This window comes from Neolamprologus multifasciatus, chromosome 3 (genome assembly GCF_963576455.1).
Source record: "Neolamprologus multifasciatus chromosome 3, fNeoMul1.2, whole genome shotgun sequence".
Classification (NCBI taxonomy): Eukaryota; Metazoa; Chordata; class Actinopteri; order Cichliformes; family Cichlidae; genus Neolamprologus; species Neolamprologus multifasciatus.
In genome coordinates this window covers 18,255,789-18,274,842 of record NC_140441.1, presented here as the reverse complement: position 1 = coordinate 18,274,842, position 19,054 = coordinate 18,255,789, and the positions used below count along the sequence as shown (strand labels likewise).

General features: G+C 40.6%; 1 long non-coding RNA gene across 1 annotated transcript; it reads right to left on the bottom strand.

Annotated features, from left to right (window-relative positions):
- Positions 1 to 4,809: 4,809 nt before the first annotated feature.
- Positions 4,810 to 14,153, bottom strand: LOC146521832 (uncharacterized). The gene is made up of 2 exons (XR_014870625.1): positions 14,041 to 14,153; positions 4,810 to 7,928 (listed from the first exon to the last, which is right to left on the bottom strand). It is a non-coding gene; the product is annotated as an uncharacterized LOC146521832 (long non-coding RNA).
- Positions 14,154 to 19,054: the final 4,901 nt, after the last annotated feature.

Genomic DNA, 19,054 nt, shown 5'->3' with positions numbered 1-19,054 from the left:
GTCCGCCCCGAGTTCCTGAAGGCTCTGGACATTGTAGGGCTGTCCTGGTTGATACGCCTCTACAATGTTGCGTGGAGATCAGGGGCAGTACCCCTGGACTGGCAGACCGGGGTGGTGGTCCCCATCTTTAAGAAGGGAGACCGGAGGGTGTGTTCCAACTACAGGGGGATCACACTCCTCAGCCTCCCTGGGAAAGTCTATGCCAGGGTGCTGGAAAGGAGAGTTCGTCAGCTAGTCGAACCTCGGATACAGGAGGAACAATGCGGTTTTCGTCCTGGTCACAGAACACTGGACCAGCTCTTTATCCTCTCAAGGATACTTGAGGGTGCATGGGAGTTTGCCCAACCAGTCTACATGTGTTTTGTGGACTTGGAGAAGGCATTAGACCGTGTCCCTCGGGGTGTCCTGTGGGAGGTGTTGCAGGAGTATGGGGTGTCTGGCCCATTGCTACGGGCCATTCGATCCCTATACAACCGTTGCAAGGGCTTGGTTCGCATTGCCGGCAATAAGTCGGACTCGTTCCCGATGGGTGATGGGCTCCGCCAGGGCTGCCCTTTGTCACCGGTTCTGTTCATAATTTTTATGGACAGGATTTCTAGGCGCAGCCAAGTGGCGGAGGGCTTTCACTTTGGTGGCCTCAGAATCTCATCTCTGCTTTTTGCAGATGATGTGTTTCTGTTGGCTTCATCGGGTGAGGGCCTCCAGCTCGCACTGGAGCGGTTCGCAGCCGAATGTGAAGCAGCGGGAATGAGGATCAGCACCTCCAAATCTGAGGCCATGGTTCTCAGCCGGAAAAGGGTGGAGTGCCCACTCCGGGTCGGGGATGAGTTCCTGCCCCAAGTGGAGGAGTTCAAGTATCTTGGGGTCTTGTTCGCGAGTGATGGGAGAAGGGAGCCGGAGATCGACAGACGGATTGGGACTGCAGCTGCAGTAATGCGGACGCTGCACCGGTCTGTCGTGGTGAAAAAGGAGCTGAGTGTAAAAGCGAAGCTCTCAATTTACCGGTCGATCTACGTCCCTACCCTCACCTATGGCCACAAGCTGTGGGTAGTGACCAAAAGAACAAGATCGCGGATACAAGCGGAAGAAATGAGCTTCCTCCGAAGGGTGGCTGGCCTCTACCTTAGAGATAGGGTGAGAAGTTCGGCCATCCGGGAGGGGCTCAGACTAGAGCCGCTGCTGCTCCACATCGAAAGGAGCCAGCTGAGGTGGTTCGGGCATCTGCCAAGGATGCCTCCTGGGGGCGCCTCCTGGGTGAGGTGTTCCGGGCATGTCCCACTGGGAGGAGGCCCCGGGGCAGACCCAGGACATGCTGGAGAGATTATATCTCTCAGCTGGCCTGGGAACGCCTTGGTGTTCCCCCAGATAAGCTGGAGGAGGTGGCTGGGGAGAGGGAGGTCTGGGCCTCTCTGCATAGGCTGCTGCCCCCGCGACCCGGCCTCGGATAAAGCGGATGAAGATGGATGGATGGATATACAATTTATGACTAAACCCTAGAGTCAGAATAGTCTTGATGCCTAGTTACCTGTATAGCTTCTTTAAAGAGTAAGACATAAATAATGTGCCCTACTCAGTCAGTATCTTTTTCGAGATGCCAACTTGGAAGATTACCTGAAACATGCCCTGTGCACTCTAGTCAAATGGCCAAATGGTCTGTCATGCCAAGCCTGAGTTTTGGCACCACATTGATACAAAGGGGATACACAGGCAGCGTTATGGAAGATTGCATGTTTGAGTTATAGTGATTTAGTTCGGTAGCTTTTCAGTTCCGTGCTGCTTGGCTCAGCCCTGATCATCTGACCTGTGCTGCTTCTCTTTGTGGATTTAGCCAGCTGAATTCACCAAGCTATAAGCAAAGATATCATGACTGGTTTTCATCACCCATACTGTATAAAGGTGGACTTCTGTGATTGAATCTAATGAGAAGACTTTAGTGTTATTCTTTTGTTTTGTTTTCCAGTTTATAATTAATAAATTAGTTATTCATTATACATCACTGGTGACGGTTTTGGCTGGATAGCTGCATCTTTTTCTGTCTGGCTGGAGCATTGTTGAGTTTCCTGACAGATAGTAACAGGAAGTTCATAACCAGTAACTGCTTTTTATTGCTCTTTTTTTCCCAAAGTTGTTCTTTTTGTGTTGTCCATGCTCAATGGGGACTCTGCCTGCTCACTTGTTTAAGAACAGATATCATGGCTAGTTTTCAACATCTAGACTGTATAAAGGTGGACTTCTGTGATTGAATCTAATGTGAAGACTCAACTTGTTCTTTTTTCAGTTTATAATAAATAAATTGGTTATCCATTATACAGCACTGGTGATAGTTTTGCATCTTTTTCTGTCTGGCGGACACATTGTTGTGTTTGCCGACAGGTAATAACAGCAATTATTTCATAAGCAATAGTTGCTGGGGGTTTTTTTTTTTTCTTTTTTTCCAAGGCTGTTTGTTTTTTATGTGTTGTCCATGGTGTATTTTGGTTGGGGACTCTGCCTGCTCACCTGCTTCACTTATATTGAAGAAAGTATGGTGAACAGCTTCTGAAGCGTCTGTTATGATCAATTAATATTTTTGACAAATGATGAGAAAATAGCACCCAGAATGGAAGCAAAAGCAGAATTTTAGGTGTACATGTAATAGATCTCCAGGGGTCCTGTGAGTGGAAAGTTTGATCCTACTAAAATCAGTCACTGCTGTATCAGTAACAGACATTGAGAAGACGAATTTCCATTAATTAAGCTTCCCTGTATATCTGTAGATTCCTCTGTGTATGTGAAGTCAACTGTACTACTGCCAACAGCATATAGCCACCTGTTTGTATTGATGAGATGCATGCACCTTTTGTCTCATATGATTTTTGTATCTTTGGATGGAAAGGAACATATACATGCTAAAATTCAGCCTTGCTACAGTGGTGAAGAGAAATCTAGGATTGTTCTTATTTTCTTCAGTCTGTGATGAATAGTGAGATGTTTTAGTTTCACGGATGGCTTGTTTTGAATAAAGCAGCCAACTTTTCCAAGCCAAGTGAGGATTGTCTAAATTAGTGAGATGCCATTTCCTGTCCAGCTTACCAGTGTTCTGCTTCAAGGGGCGCATTTCAGAGTTATACCAGGAAGTTCTTCTGATTCGATCCTTTCTAAAAAAGCAAAGTCCGTGTCCTATGTCATTGTATTCTATTTTGCTTCCTCCCTGTCTCGTCATGTCTATTAGGTTCAGCCATGTCTTCCTCCTGTTGTGCATTCACCTCGTTACTTTGTGTGTATATTTGGTTTGTGTTTACCTCTGTTCTTCATCAGAGCATCTGTGTATCATCACTGGTGTTTCATCATTCTATTCTTCTTACCCAGGGTCTCACCAGCTATGTTTCCGGGTTTCAGGTTGTTTAGTTCTATGTTTCCAGTTTCTTGTTTAGCTGTCCCCAGTTTAAGTTTTAACTAGTTGTTTTGTAGTGTTTCATTTCAGCCACAAATAAAGGCTTGTGTTCAGTTAAACATCCACCTTCATCTCCTTTGTCTGCATTTGGGTCCACTTCTCTCATCTTCATGTGGTTGCCTTGCTAGCTGTGAGAAGCAAGTCATGAACTCAGATGACAAAACATGTTCAGGATGGATAATGATGTTTTTTGCCTTCTTTATCACCTGATTTTCTGTCATTCATTATCTGTCTGCCTGACCCCTGTGATTTTGGACCAGGTGTTAACAATAATGCTGAGGGAGTTTGTATCCTTACTACCTTACCAGACAAAACACTGCAAATAAAAGAAAATGTTAAAAGACTTTCAACAAATGAGCAATAAATAATTTCTTATTACAAGAGTTCAGCCTCCTATACAAATAGTCTTTATTGACTCCATTTTACGTCAAAATCTGTCTTCACATCGAACTTGAGTTGATGGTCAAAGATAGTGTAGTCTTATAAATCTGACATCAGTGTTTTGAGTAACTCTGGCTTTATACTCAGTTTCAGTGTCTGAAGTCAATAATCACTTCCTTTAATCATTTAAGTCCAGATAGTTATCATCATACCATTTCACAAATTCAGGTAAAAGAGGACCATGGACAAACTCAGAACCTTGAAGCAAGGACAAGAGTACAGTGCCATCAGAAAATGTAACTATAAATCTGTTCTCATAAGATGTCCTCTAGCTTTTGGTGTGCATAATAAAAAGAAGGGGTGACAGAGCACAGTCCTGAGGAGAACCAAAGCTTTACACAGTCCTACTGGATTATTTATTCATTAAGAAGGACATCTTAAATTCTTTCAGTGAGAAAGTTTGAAATCAGCATGTTGGCTAGGGAGATCCATAACAACAATTTTCAGTTGGACTGGGCATTGTTGGGGAGGTTGTTTTCTGATAAACTGCTATTATGTTGTATGTCCAAGATGAATGGTAAGTATAGGTTATTCATCATACAGCTTTTTGTGGTGTGCATCTTGCCCAGAATGTCAGCTGATGAACCAAACAGCCATTCTGACAGTAATTTTACTGCTTTTATTTTTAAACCCCCCTATTCTTCTCAAATATTACTAACACATTTTACCCTTGGTAATATTTTCTGCAAGAAAAAGGTTTACATACAAGTGTTGACCAACAATTGTTATGTCAGGCACTTTGTTTATTTATTGAATACATAAATAGCCCCTTAATACCAGGAAAGATGGCACTACAAAAATTTTGTAATGCATTTGGAGACTTTTTTGTGTTTGGAATTGCACATCATAATTAACAATTACATTCAGAACGTCAATACAAATCCCTCGAGGTTTCTGTTAGAATTGAAAAAAAAAAAAATCTGAATGAAATGGAATGGCAAAAGCTACATCAGAAGTATCAAAAGTAGACTGAAAGGGCTTAAAGTGACGTCCATATTGGCAGGAGTCTTTTAAAAAGATTTGAGGATATAAAAGAGCATGGCTTAAAAAAAACCAATATTTTAGTTTAATTGGTTATTACATTTGTTCTTTGGATTTTAATGCACTGTATTTAAATAGTACTGCTTTTTGTTTTTATTCACATGTTGGTCAGTATATCTGCACATGAATCTTTCAGAGAGGATACAAACGGACAAAAACGTATATTTCAATTACTCACTTTTTGCTTTTCTTTCATCTTTCAAATTGTTAACATGAGTCATTTTTCGGGACTTAACACTGACAGTTAGTCATTAAGACTTTAGAGTGAGATTATATTTAGGCTCTATGACATTAGTTGAGGGTGTGAACTCAGCTATTATCTTTTAACAATGATTCATAAGTAAAACTTGAGGAACATGATACAGATCTGTTTTAAGGTACATCTATCAATAGATACTAATGAAAAGCAGAAAGCTAATGATAATGAAAACATTTTTTTAAATGCAGAAATAAGAACACGATTACACTAATATCAAGTAAACTGAGGTATACATAAAAAAATTATTTCTTACAATTTCTTACAAAAGGACAATTTAGCTAAAAAAGAAACAAGTACATACTTAAAACAAAATGTTAAATTTTCTAAGTAATTATACTTCTATATGAAAAAAAAACTAAAAGTATATTTAGTTTAGTTTTTTCAAGTTTACAAAAAACATGACATCTTTAAGCCACTGGAAAATAGTAGGATACTTAACAGACTTTCAATGCAACAATATTAGACGTCTCAGTAATAGGGATGTGAAAGCTATGATATCCTTTTGTGTAGAATCACGTGTATGTGAGCAATCAGGAATCCCGAATATAGCAATCAGGGGACAAAGATGAAGCGTTACCCCAAGAACAGTTGACATAATAGCAAAATACCCGGTCTAGAAACATTCAAGCTCAGGACACAGAAAAAACATGTGGCTAAGGTGACAAGAAGAGCCATGGCATTTATCACATTTGTTTTCCACTTCTGGATACAATTCAGGAAGCCTAGACTTAGAGAAATGTGCCCTGTGTATGACCTGATAAGGTCCAAGACAAGCACAGGAGGTGGAAGACCGCACCCTCACGATAGCCTGTTCCCAAGACTCCTTGTCTATTTGAATTCCTAGTTCCCCTTCCCATGTGCACTTAAGCTTAACATTTGAGTGGTTACTGAAAGATGGGATAGTATCATAGAGTTTCGAAATGGTTCCTCTGTGATGAGGAATAAATTATAGCGTAGTTTCCCACTGCTGTTCTGGAGGTAAAGAGGGGAAATTTGGGAAACACTTGGCAACAAAATTTCGAATTTGAAAATCGCAAAACATATGGGTAACAGGGAGACCATAACGAGAAGACAAATTGGCAAAACTATCAAAACTATCAAAGTATGAATGTTTGACCTGTTTTATACCCTTGTCACACCACACTGAGAATGTCAAGTCCAATAGTGAAGGGGGGGGAATGGTTGTCGTTTAGAGGAACTGAGGAAAATGGCATTACAAAATTAAAGTGCCATCTAAACTGAAACCAGATCTTGATTGTGTTAAGAACCACCTGATTATCAGTATACAGAGAGGTTTTTATGGGTAAAGAGGAACAGAGCAAAGCTGGTATAGAGGAGACCTTACATGTCAGGGCTGTGTGTGCGGACAGGAGGATCCAAACGCAAGACTCGAACACTGAATATTGAAAATGGAGAACCGGAAACACACAGGCATGATCTGATGGTACGACGCAACACCGAGCACGGGAAAACACAGGGCTTATATACACAGGGTGGTAATGAGGGAATGGGCAACAGGAGGGAGACACAGCTGGGAAAGATCAGGGCTAACGAGACAGGGGGAGCAAAGCTGCACACACTAACATGAGACATAGACTTTCACAATAAAACAGGAAACAAGAAACCACTAGACAAAGATGCAGACACGACACTGAGAGAGACTAGACACTGAACTGAACCTGCAATAAACATGAGAACACAAACCCTAAGAACTAATCCCTAAACAAGAATAACTGAAACATAGATTCATCATCATCATCACCACAAAACACAACGCAAGCAGCACAAGTCCAGAAATAAACTGAAAAAAAAAACTACACAGGGTCAAACCATGAGTCCACGAAAAGTTCAGGGGGCCGACCATGTGGACGGCAACGGCCATGACGGGGAAACAGTTCTGGGGGCCGACCGTGCACACGGCAACGGCGGCGGCGCAGACAGGCAGTGGCGGCAACAGAGCAGGTCCGGAGGTCGGCTGCGATGCCAACGGCGGCGACAAACTGTCTCAGGAGGTCGGCCGCGATGCCAGTGGCGGCGACGAGCTCTCTCAGGAGGCCGACGAGCTCTCTCAGGAGGCCGGCCTCGACAGCCATGATGCCCAATTAGAGGCCTGGAAAGCTGGAACTGATGACGGTGTGGCAACCGCAGGACCAGACGGGGCAGGACCAGACAAGGCAGGACCAGAGAAGGCTGAAGCAGACGAGGCAGGCGAAGACACAACGGCCGTACCAGGCGTGGACGAAGACACGGAGGCCGTACCAGGCGTGGACGAAGACACGGAGGCCGGACCAGGCGTGGACGAAGACACGGAGGCCGGACCAGGCGTGGACGAAGACACAGCTCCTGAACCTGACGGCAGCGTGGCGGCTGCGGAATCTGACGGTGGTGATGCTGCAGGCGGCGATGGTGATGCTGCAGGCGGCAGTGTAGAAGACGCGGGGGATGATTCAGACTTCCCCGGACCGTCAGAAGACATAAGGATGTGCTGGCTGGGTCCTCCAGGACCCTCAGCTAACGAGGCGTGGTGCTGGGTGGGCTCCTAGGACCAACCAGCTGACGAGGCATGAGGCCGGACGGGCTCCTCGGGCCCTCCAGCAGACGTGGCATGAGGCTGGACATAAGGATGTGCTGGCTGGGTCCTCCAGGACCCTCAGCTAATGAGGCGTGGTGCTGGGTGGGCTCCTCGGACCCACCAGCTGACGAGGCATGAGGCCGGACGGGCTCCTCGGGCCCTCCAGCAGACGTGGCATGAGGCTGGACGGATAGAGAACGAGTCACGTTAATCCCATAGTATTTAAACCCCAATGGACTGAGACAAAAGGGTAGTTCGGACTGTTGAAGTTGACATGCTGCCGTTTTAATGGGAATTTCAAATGTAATTTATAACCTGAAAACGAGCTGAAGTTCTCCAGAATACAGAAAACAGCAGGGATGGCGCATGGAGGGTCAATCATATATAATAACAAATCATCCGCATACAATGATACTTTATGTGCAATTCCATTATGGATGATTCCCCTGAATACAGAGGAAGATCTCAATGTGATGGACAGAGGCTCGATGGCAATGGCAAAGGGTAGAGGTGACCTTGATGACAACCACGACCCAGCGCAAAATAATCAGCATAAACATCATTGGTATAAACACTGGCTTTAGGGGACGAATAAAGAAGTTGAATCCAAGAAACAAATTTATTGCCAAATCCAAATTTCTACAAACAAGTACTCCCACTCCACCCTATCGAAAGCCTTTTCAGTAGTGAAAAGGATCAATCCTGAAATATCGATTCCTCTAATACCAATCATTTATGTTCTAGAATCGATTCTCACATTAAAATATCGATATTTTAGTAATTTAGGGTAAATTTGTAGTTTATCATTAACAGGAACACAGTGGAAAGAAACTATAACATTTCTACATGTCTACATTCAAAGGAACTACTTCCTCTTCCACCTTTCATAGTCATTTGCGAAATAGGCTGTCTGTCTCGCAGCCCCTTGGCGTGCGCACTCACAACAATGGCTGAGCGTAATTGGAGTCATGTGCGAAACTATTTTACCTCCACAAAAACTGAGACGTGGTTTGCGATACATGTGGCAAAAACGTGAGGTGTTGTGGCCACACTAGGGAGACATTCAAAAAGGCTGTTGGGGGGGATAAATATTTTACAGTGTTTATTTATCGGATAAAATACGTTAAATGTCCGGAAACAGCGGGGGTGTCCAAATTCAGAGGCTGCTTCCACCTGAGGACCCGGCCTTCGTGGTCGAGAAAGCCGGGTATACGTCACGAGCTCCCTCGGTGGAGTGAAACTCTGCCGTCTGCTCCTTGCTATCTAAAATATAACCAGGCGCTGGCGCAAACTCTCGACCGTCTCACACTTCTGTTTAATCAGTTTTCTGTTTGACGTTTATTCAGCTGTGTGAAAACCCTGGAGGAACCCTCCTGAGGGATTAATAAAGTTAAATTTAATTTAATCTAATCTAATCTAATAACTTTAATCTCAGCCAAACTGATTTACTCATGAACAAATAAAACACTGAAAAAGCCAAACAATAACATTTTTAAGTTATCTATGACTTATATATCATGTTTAACCCGAGTAGCGAAAGACCTCGGGGGTTTGAAAATGATGTGTCGGCGGCTCAGATATTTGAAGTTTACACAGCTACATTCTCAAGTGAAAATATGTTAAAAGTTTTTTTGCGACCCAGAAAGAGAAATAAGAGTAATATTAAAACTAAGCAGCTGCCGTCATTGTTGGAAACAAGTACTCGGATGTCCTGTAATCATTATGATGCTATAATTTGAGATACAGTAAATAAAATAAGTTTTTGTACAAAGTATTGGTATCGGATCAGTATCGTCGATACCACCCTGAATATTACTTGGTATTGGATCGGAAAGGAAATCAGTGGTATCGCACATCACTACTTTTCAGACTCTAAAGAAATCACAAGTTCGGGAAATTCAGATAGATGCTTTGACTAAATACCATTAAAGACTGTACGGATATTAAAAAACAATTGACGTCCCTTTATAAAGCCATTCTGCTCTTCAGATATAATACTAGAAAGCAGATCCTCTAGGCAAGATGCAATTACTTTAACCAACACCACAGGAGGTTGGGTCCTTGTCATTTTTGAGAAGGAGCACTATAGTGGCTTGTGTGAAAGTAGGTGGTAATGAACCCTTTCCAAGGATTCATTAAACACAGATAAAAGCAATTTACCAATAAATGTTTTATAAAAGTCAATTAGAAACCCATCCGGGTCTGGGGCTTTATCAGACTGCATAGCTCAGGGGTGTCCAAACTCTGCGGCCCGTGATCGATTTTTAATTGGCCTGCAAGTAATTTTATGAATAGAATAGAACAGGGGTCGGCAACCTGCGGCTCCAGAGCCGCATGTGGCTCTTTAGTCCTTATAGTGCGGCTCCGCGTGGTTTGGGAAAAATAAATTAGAAGTATTTAGCTGAATTGTATTTAATTTATGTTAGTTCTTTTTTAACTTGTACTTCTAAATTGGCAGATTGTGATATTGACATATAAAAATAAAATTATATTTTATTATTATGCGGATGCCGCAATCACGCATCCTCCCCTGCAGCGGTGCTGCAGACCACGCCCCGCCACACACATTAACCTGGTAAAATACATATTTAGGCAGAATTCTGCAAATATCTATTTTTCTTTTTTTATCAGCATAGTGCTTTTATTTATTTATTTTTTAAAAAGTCAGGTCAAGGCTCCAAAAGCCCAAAGGCGATATAAGGGTGGCGGCTCACAACAGTTTTTGTTTGCTACATGGATCATTTTAGTTCAGCTGGGTGTCTTTCCTTTTGTTATATTTCTTCAAGAGTTCAAAATGTGTTAATTACATAAATAAAATGTAATTTTCTCTGTAGCACTTCATGGATTTCATAAGCAACACACCTTAGTTGTTCACACAAAGCATAAAGGTAAAAAACAATATATACAGTGTTATCTTCATTTTAGATGTCAAAAAGTATTTGCGGCTCCCAGTGTTTTCTTTTGCATGGAAACCGGGTCCAAATGGCTCTTTGGGTCTTAAAGGTTGCACACCCCTGGAATAGAATATGGCCGGCACTTCAACTTTTGCTTGAGTGTATTGCAGTTCTTAGTTTTAAAACCAGGGGGAGCTACTGTTGATCAAGGCAGTTGCTCCACCAAAAAGGACAATCACAGAAGAATTGTACCCCAAGTTACTAAACATGGCAGAACCAAAGAAGCGAAAGGTAGAATGCAGAAAATTTCAGACACGGTAGGAGAGTGAATATTTCTTCAAAGAATTCAAGGGGACGTGTGTCTGTTTGATCTGCACTGAAACTGTGGCAGTTATGAAAGAGTATAATGTACGACATCATTATGAAACCAAACATCAGGCCTATGCATCCTACATTGGTGCTGAGCGAGAGTAGAAATTAAAGCAAAGGGTAGCTTTCCTGCGGAGTCAGCAACAGTATTTTGTCCAGGAAAAGGCTACAGTAGCCAGCTATGAGGTCGCCCAACTCATCGCAAGACATGGCAAGCCTTTTTCAGATGGAGACCTCATAAAACACGGCCTCGTTAAAGTCACCGAAATAATGTGCCCGGAAAAAGTGCAGGACTTTAACAACGTCAGCATGTCCAGAAATACAGTTGTGCGGCGCATTGAAGACTTGTCAGCCAACATTAAACTGCAACTGTTTGATAAAGCTTGTGCTTTTGATTACTCCATCGCATGCGATGAGAGCACCAATGCCACAGACACCGCACAGCTGCTATTTTTTTGTGGGGAGTGGACGAGAGCACGAGCGCTTTAGGTGAGTAAAAAATATATTCCACAGTACCCATGTGTTAATGTGCAGGTACACATGCTTCAAATATCAGTAATGCGCATCAATTCTGTCACTACCCGCTTTTGCACACCACTTTCTTATATGCGCTTTTCTTGTTAACACACAGAGTACACACCACTGTGCACATCGCACGAACATGCAAAGTCAGCTGATCTCATCTGTTCCAGATTTGCTCCTTGATCAGGTGACATTTGTCCAGATTTTTGGCACGAGCGGCGTACGATCAGCACCGCGGCTGGATGGCCCGATTTACATACCCAGCGCAGCTGATACTCACCAGAATAATTTACTAAAATTATATGCACTCCTGTTATTAAGTCCAGTTCAGTCTGTTAATGTTGATAACGATTTCAAACGAACGTTAATAGGTGTGTTGCTAAGCCTAATAACTTAAATAATAAACTTGAAATGTACACGTCCCATTTTTCTTTATTGTTTTTTCTCTGTGCTGTAAATCTTCTGTCTAAGAAGAAATCTGAGGCTGCTGTTCTGAGAATGAGCTACCAAAGCTTTTTCTGAATAAATCAATAAAGATCCATTTATGGAAAGCTGTGATGAAGGCAGTTTTGTCTTTAATTATATTCAACAATATAACCTATTCGACCACTTTTAAGTGATTTTTCTAACTTTAATACTCTAAAGCTAAGGTTATATACCTAATTTCTAGTAAGTGGCCCAGCCCCTCCTATATTTTTATGTATGTGACCATCAGTGAAAAAAGTTTGGACACCCCTGGCATAGCTGTAATAGCATTTAATACTTTTTCAGCAGAAACTGGGGAGTCCAACTGCCCAGCAATATTAGTACCAATAACGGGGTTTGAAAGATTATGAAGAAATTCATTTGTTTTAGCTTTGTCCGTAGGAAATTCAGACTTATACAACAAAGAGTAAAATATTTTAAAGGTAGAATCAATTTCCAAGAGATCTGTAGTAATAACGCCATAAGAGTTTTTAATACTTGGTATCACACGCGAGGAGGCCTGACGTGGTAACTGATGTCCCAACAAACGACTAGCCTTGTCGCCATATTCATAATATGAGCCACGACTGCGAAGTAACAAAGCACTGCTTCAGTAATTCTGGAGAAGGGTTCAGTGTATAACTTCAAGGTTCAAGGTTACTCATTGCAGCTATAAGATCTTTAAGCCTGGCATTAATGTTTTTATTAGCACGAACACAGTAAGAAATAATTTGACCTCTCAGGTAGCATTTAAGAGTCTCCCATAGCAAAGACGCTGAAGCGTTTTGATTGAAGGACAAGAACTCCTCGATAGAACTTGAAATAAATTCACAACATTCTTTATCTGCCAGAAGGAGAGAGTTAAATCTCCAAAGTGGTGGGCTACATTGATAGGTAGAGAGTTAAATATCCAATAGCAGAGGTAAATGATCAGTTATTACAATTACAATTAATTAAAGCAACAAAACAACCTGAAGAGCTGGTTCGGAGCCGAAAGAGCCGGCTCTTTTTAGTGAGCCGAGCCGAAAGAGCCGGTTATCCCATTACTACTGACCACAAACCCTGAGGGTGTATACGAGAAGCAGAAAAAGCAGACGGAATATCCCGTTTAACTTATGCTATCTGTTTAAGTTTAGATAGTATTTGTAAAGATATTGACCATATCCTTTTCTGAAATTGTGGATATAATGGATGGTGTAAGGTACTGGCATGCTACAACTTTATAGTTGTTAAATTCTGGGTACAAGTATACATGCCTATCTTGTACGTGTTTTTTAATATTATTATTATTATTATCATCATCCTACCCAATTACATGTTTCTTTTAATCAGAGTATGCTTTTGCAATTTACATTGTGTTCCTTACATTTATCCCTAATTATATGTTATATTAATCCTAAAATCTTAAAATTTCCGTTTTAATATTTCTAATGTTTGCCTTGTTTTCTTCACTGTCTGGTCTGCCTCTGTCTCGCCTGTATGGATGCATTTACACCTAAATTTCCCCAACACATGATGTTTTAATTCACCACTATACCAGTGAAACATGAGTCTCCCATCTTCCTGCTACCGGTCTGGAGTTTTTGTTCACCAAAGCACACACCAACTTCATACTGACGGACAGATCACTGCCCTTTTCCCGCCTTGTCTGACCATGTTTTGTGGCTTTGGTTCACTTCACCTCACTCTTCCCCATTCTTGTCATTAAATCAGGCCGTTCTGCAACCATGGCAGCCATTCACTCTATGGCTTTATTCATGGTGTATTTTACCCCTTCACCAAAGGCCGTTCTCGTTTCCAACATTATATTTGCAGTGTTCGTCTATCAATATCTGCGAAGTATGGTTTTGTACCGAGTATCCTATTTTCTAAAGCACAGCATGTAAAGGTTAGCTCGGTTAGCAGGATGCTAGCATGTAGCGCTTAGTGAGACACGCCTCAGACGAGTTGAGACCCCGTCTGTGTACTTTATACGTGAGCAACGGATTTAAATAAAATTAACGTTTCAAAAGACAAACTTGAAGATAAAAAACAATATACTTACCAGAGAACCGCCAGGGTTTGCCGCTGCCATCTTGCCGTTCCTAAATTCAAAACTGCCTCTGCAGACAGGCAGGGGAGGCGTGGGAATTGTCTTTGAGTTAGTCAAATGTTTTCCTTAGTTCGAGTAGATGATAAAGTAAAAGAAAAATGAGTGGGATTTTAAGTAGGACTAGGCGTTCTGTAATGATCTCTATTTAGGAGAAAAACTTAATCACTCACCTTTAAACAGCTCTCTTTTAGGAGACACGCTGCTGGCTAACGGTGTAATGTGATCAAACAGCATAATTTAATTGGCTGAGAGCCGCTCGACTCAATCTAGTGCTGATTGCTCTGGCTTGGATCATTCAAGTTCATCACTTTTGCAGGTGAATTTTGGGAGTTGAATTTTATGCGGGTGAATTTTTGCAGGTGGATATTTTTGCAAGGAAATTTGGAGGATAAAAATTCAGTTTTATAAATTCAATATCTAAAAATAGTTGAATTCTGATGATACTATATTTCTTCTATAGTATGAACTGATTCATCATTAACAGTACATTTGTATACGTCAAGGTTTATATACATATCGCTGCCGATTAGAAAACCTACTAAATGAGAGAAATTTACCTTGAAGCAATTCATGCATATTTTTGTCACACAAAGGTTATTCATCCCCAGAATAAAAGCAAAACACTGCTCACCATTTTAAGGTTTAATGTGCCACTGGCTATTACATTTAATCTCATCTGACAATAATTTATGTTGACGTGAGACTCTACTTACCTACTTGTAAATTGAGTGTGTGCGTGTGTGTGTGTGTCTATGTGCGTGCATGTAGGTGTGGGTGTGCACTCACGTAGGTGTCACATAGATATGAGTAATAGATAGATAAACTGTGTCATTATTAGACTGAATGACATCCACAAGATTGTTTTCATTTCAATTTTCATTTGTTGAAGTAGTTCAGTGAGCAACAGTATTAGTGCACTTGGGCCCATTTTCCCACTGGAAAACTAATTAAGCCACATCCCAAGCAAAATACAGGCCAGCTTATAATTGTGTTCTGTCTGAACAGAACAAGACGGTTGCTCCACCCTGAAAACCTGATGTTCCAGAAGCAACTCTTTTGTTATCGGTTCAGCTGCTCATTATAAAAACCCTGTCATTGTCAGCAGGGCTGGACTGGGACAAAAAATCAGCCCGGGCATTTTGACTAGAGACCGGCCCACCAGGTATTACAGGAAAAACCATAAAGCCTTTGAATGAAAAAAATGTCGTTGTGACAGTTATGTACACTGTCTTGTTGATATATATGTATCAGTCTAATAAACTTAAACCTACACCATCCTCCCAATTCTGGTATTCTAAACAGTACTTGGCCGAAACCCAAAAACTGCTTGGTTGAGTTAACTTCCTGAACTATCTACAAAACATGGTGGAAACCTGAAATTAAGACAGAGAAGACTAGAGGTGAGACATGACCATTACTGAATATTAAAAATAATAAATGGCAGATTTAGTGATATTTTCATAAACTATTTATTTACCACATGGCAGGGCAAAAATATTTTTTCTAACATGGCAACCTTTAAAAAGTGAAAGGAGAAAGAAAGAATAAAACTTAATTGACTTTTTGATGGCATTTTACACACAGTACTGGTACAGTATCTAGAAAATGTGGGAAAATACTGGCATCATATACAGAGATGGGCAGTAATGTGTTACTGTAATCTGATTACTTTTTTAAAGTAATTTACTATTACTTACTATTACTATTTTTTACTATCGCAAAAACGTTAAGTAGATTACCGTTACTTTCCTGTTGGAACGCTGCGTTACTAAAACTGTGATTTTTTTGCGAGAATGTCTCATGACAATGACGTAAGCGAGTGCGACGTTCGTGACAACAGCTGTGTGCAGATCAACAATGGATAATATACTGAGTACAGGAGAGAGTATGAGCGTGCAGCGTTTAAAGCGTGGATGTACTGACCTTTGAGTTTGATTCCATAAAAAGTGACAAAAACATTAGTGTCCATTGTGCGTGGGAAGAAAACTTCTTTTTACAGCAAAAAAAACCCTAAACTTCCAAGCAAGCACCAAGTGCGCTACGACGTAATGGGAAACTCACAGAGAAACTCGCGGATTCTTCCACTGACCGCTGCGGCACACCTGCACCAGGTCAAACCTCTGCCTACCCCGCTCCTGCTTTACAGGTGAAAATAGAGCAACAGCACCGCTAGTCTTTGACTTTATTTATTTTCTGCTGTGTTTTACTTGCATCTATTTGAAAGACTGAGTGTAAACACAAAAAATATTTTATTTTATGTGCTGGAATGTGCAGAAAATAGATTTAAATGTTAAACTAACTTCTTCAAGTCAGAGAATGGTGCATATAATTAAATTTTTACTTGATGCATAAAGTTAAAAGATTAAAACTGATAAAATAAGTTAAAAAAAGAGACTTTTCCATTTGATTACATTTTGTATGTTGGATTATGCAGAAAAAGTAGAATTGGGCTGAAAGATCTATCGCTTTATTACCTATTCAGGTTGTAAATCGTGTTTTTAAAAAGTAACTAAGTAATTAATTACTTTTGAAAATAAGTAATCAGTAAAGTAACGGGATTACTTTTTTGGGGAAGTAATCAGTAATTAGTTACTGATTACTTTTTTCAAGTAACTTGACCAACACCAATCATATACAGTACTTACCTCTGAAGAAATTATGTTGGGACCCTGAAAAAAATTACTATGTACAATAATGGATTTCTATACATGTGACATCAGATGAAAACTTTGGTTGTAAGAGTCGAATAATTATTTGTTAAAAGCTAGACATTTTAAATGAGAATAAGAAAGAAACGTATTTTTTGTGCCCTCCTATTCCTGTTAATGCCTTACCTGCCCCCTGCCAAAACTTTGCTACACCCGCCCCTGCACAATCTTTTTTTATGAATTTTTAGTATTCAAGCAATTTGTTTCCAAAACAGGTGAAAAAAACAAAGAGACAAAAAGAAAACAATTACTGTTGAAATTAAAACTATGATTGACAATCTAATGCTAACAGCATTATTTACAAATACATAACAATTTCTGTGGTAACAGAAACATAAAAGTCATGACATTAAACGTCATTGTCTTAGTCAATAGCCACATTCTCAGATGGTTTTAGTAAAAGACTAATAATAGAACAGAAAGCCTCTATCAGTATCTGAATAGCTTTTATGTGTCTGTACCGGAAAATGTACAAGGTGTGTCCTGCACACATTGCGCATGTTTTGAAGATCATCAAAGAGAAAAAGTCATACAAGTCTATAATTGTTGGTGTGATTAGAACCATACCAATACTGCATTACTGTACCTGCAGAAATAACATCAAAAGCTGTAAAAATTAGCTAAACTTTTTCAGTGAGTTTGCTGCATACTACCTAAAATCAAATGTTAAGACACTGTACTTTGATAGTCTGAGATGTCTTATATAAAACAAAAATGTTTCACATACGATATACAAACAAACCTTAAAACAGAAACAGTCTTTTTTAGAGCAGTTCCCTCTCTGGACAGTATTTACTTTTTGTGTCATTAGCAAGTGAGCTGGCTTTAAGAGCCAATTCTTTGTAGAATCAAGAAGCGCTGACTCCTGTCAGGAAAGGGCCCGCGTTCAGCTCTTCTAAGAATCCATGCAGCTAGGGCCAAGATTTTATTTTAATGTGCACACTATGCAGCCAACCACATGCATAGGTAGACATTATGTGAAAGATAGATGCTATGAAGACAGCGATTATAGCGGTATAGGCCAGGTATCGAGATAGACCAGAGAGATGGGGAGCTGGATTTAAATGCTGTCAGAACAGGGTCAACAACAAACTTCTACCTAAATCTAAGAAACACGCACCTGTCCATGCAGCTGGAGGACAGCTTGCTGTCTCCCCTCCACCTGTCATCCACTGACTGGGGATGGGGATTGAGAACGAGTTCTTGTGGAGAACCAATCCCCACAACTCCATTTCCATGAGATTGCTAGTCTGCTTGCCTATTGATCCCTCTTATCTGTTCCAGTTGTAGATGCACTACGATCAGCTGATCTTAGTTAGTTTAGTTAGTTAGTTGGAAAATAGTGGCTACTTTCTACAGTGTGGGTATGGACATTTTACTTCTATTTTTATTGCACAAAAGAATATGTGCATGATGTTAAAGTGGAAACTGCTTTCATGACAGAAACAGCTGCATTATTCTGCTAACATGAGCTGATTGAATGCTGTTTCCAGTCCAGGAGCCACACCCTGAACTTAAAGGTTAAAAAACTGATGAGCAGTCAGGCTGCAGCTTCCATTTCTACCTGTGCATGTTTCTATAGTAGAATCACAGTGGTTATCCGTTAAATTGTGCGTTGGTAGCTTTGTGTTCATACCTAAATACAAAGAGAAAGATCCTATGTGTGTCCTCATTAGGATACAACATGCACAAGCATTTGATCACGCAGCATGCAGATAATTTTCACAAATTTAATGGCTTTGATATGCAGCTTATGGATTTTATATTTACTTAATATACACACACAAATGTATCAGAGAAATTGCTATTTTCTTAAGTCATCTCTAGTTGTTCATCATCAGTTCTAAAAACGGATGCAATGAGTATGTTTTAAGAATGTATTAACGTTTTATACTAGAAGAAAGAGGAGAATGTGGAGGTATTTGAGTGATTCAGACTATGCAGCCCACCAAAACTAAATTTGAGAGGTAGTGCCTACAGCATTTTCTTGGAGGACCTGAGAAAGAAAGCTGCAAGTAAAACTGATCAAAGACTAAATACCTGTTGTCTATGAGTGTTTTATTTTATTTCTGGTTAATGGTTTCTTGTCTATTAGGCACCTTTTGTGTCTTTGTCATGTCCCTGTGTCTCCTGTGCGAATCAGACAGTCCCTGTGTTTATTTATGATTTTCCCCAGTCATGTCTGTGTTTATTCCTTCTCTTTCTCATGTTTGTTTTCTTTTGTTCATGTCTGCCTCTGTCACTTTCTCTTGTGTCTC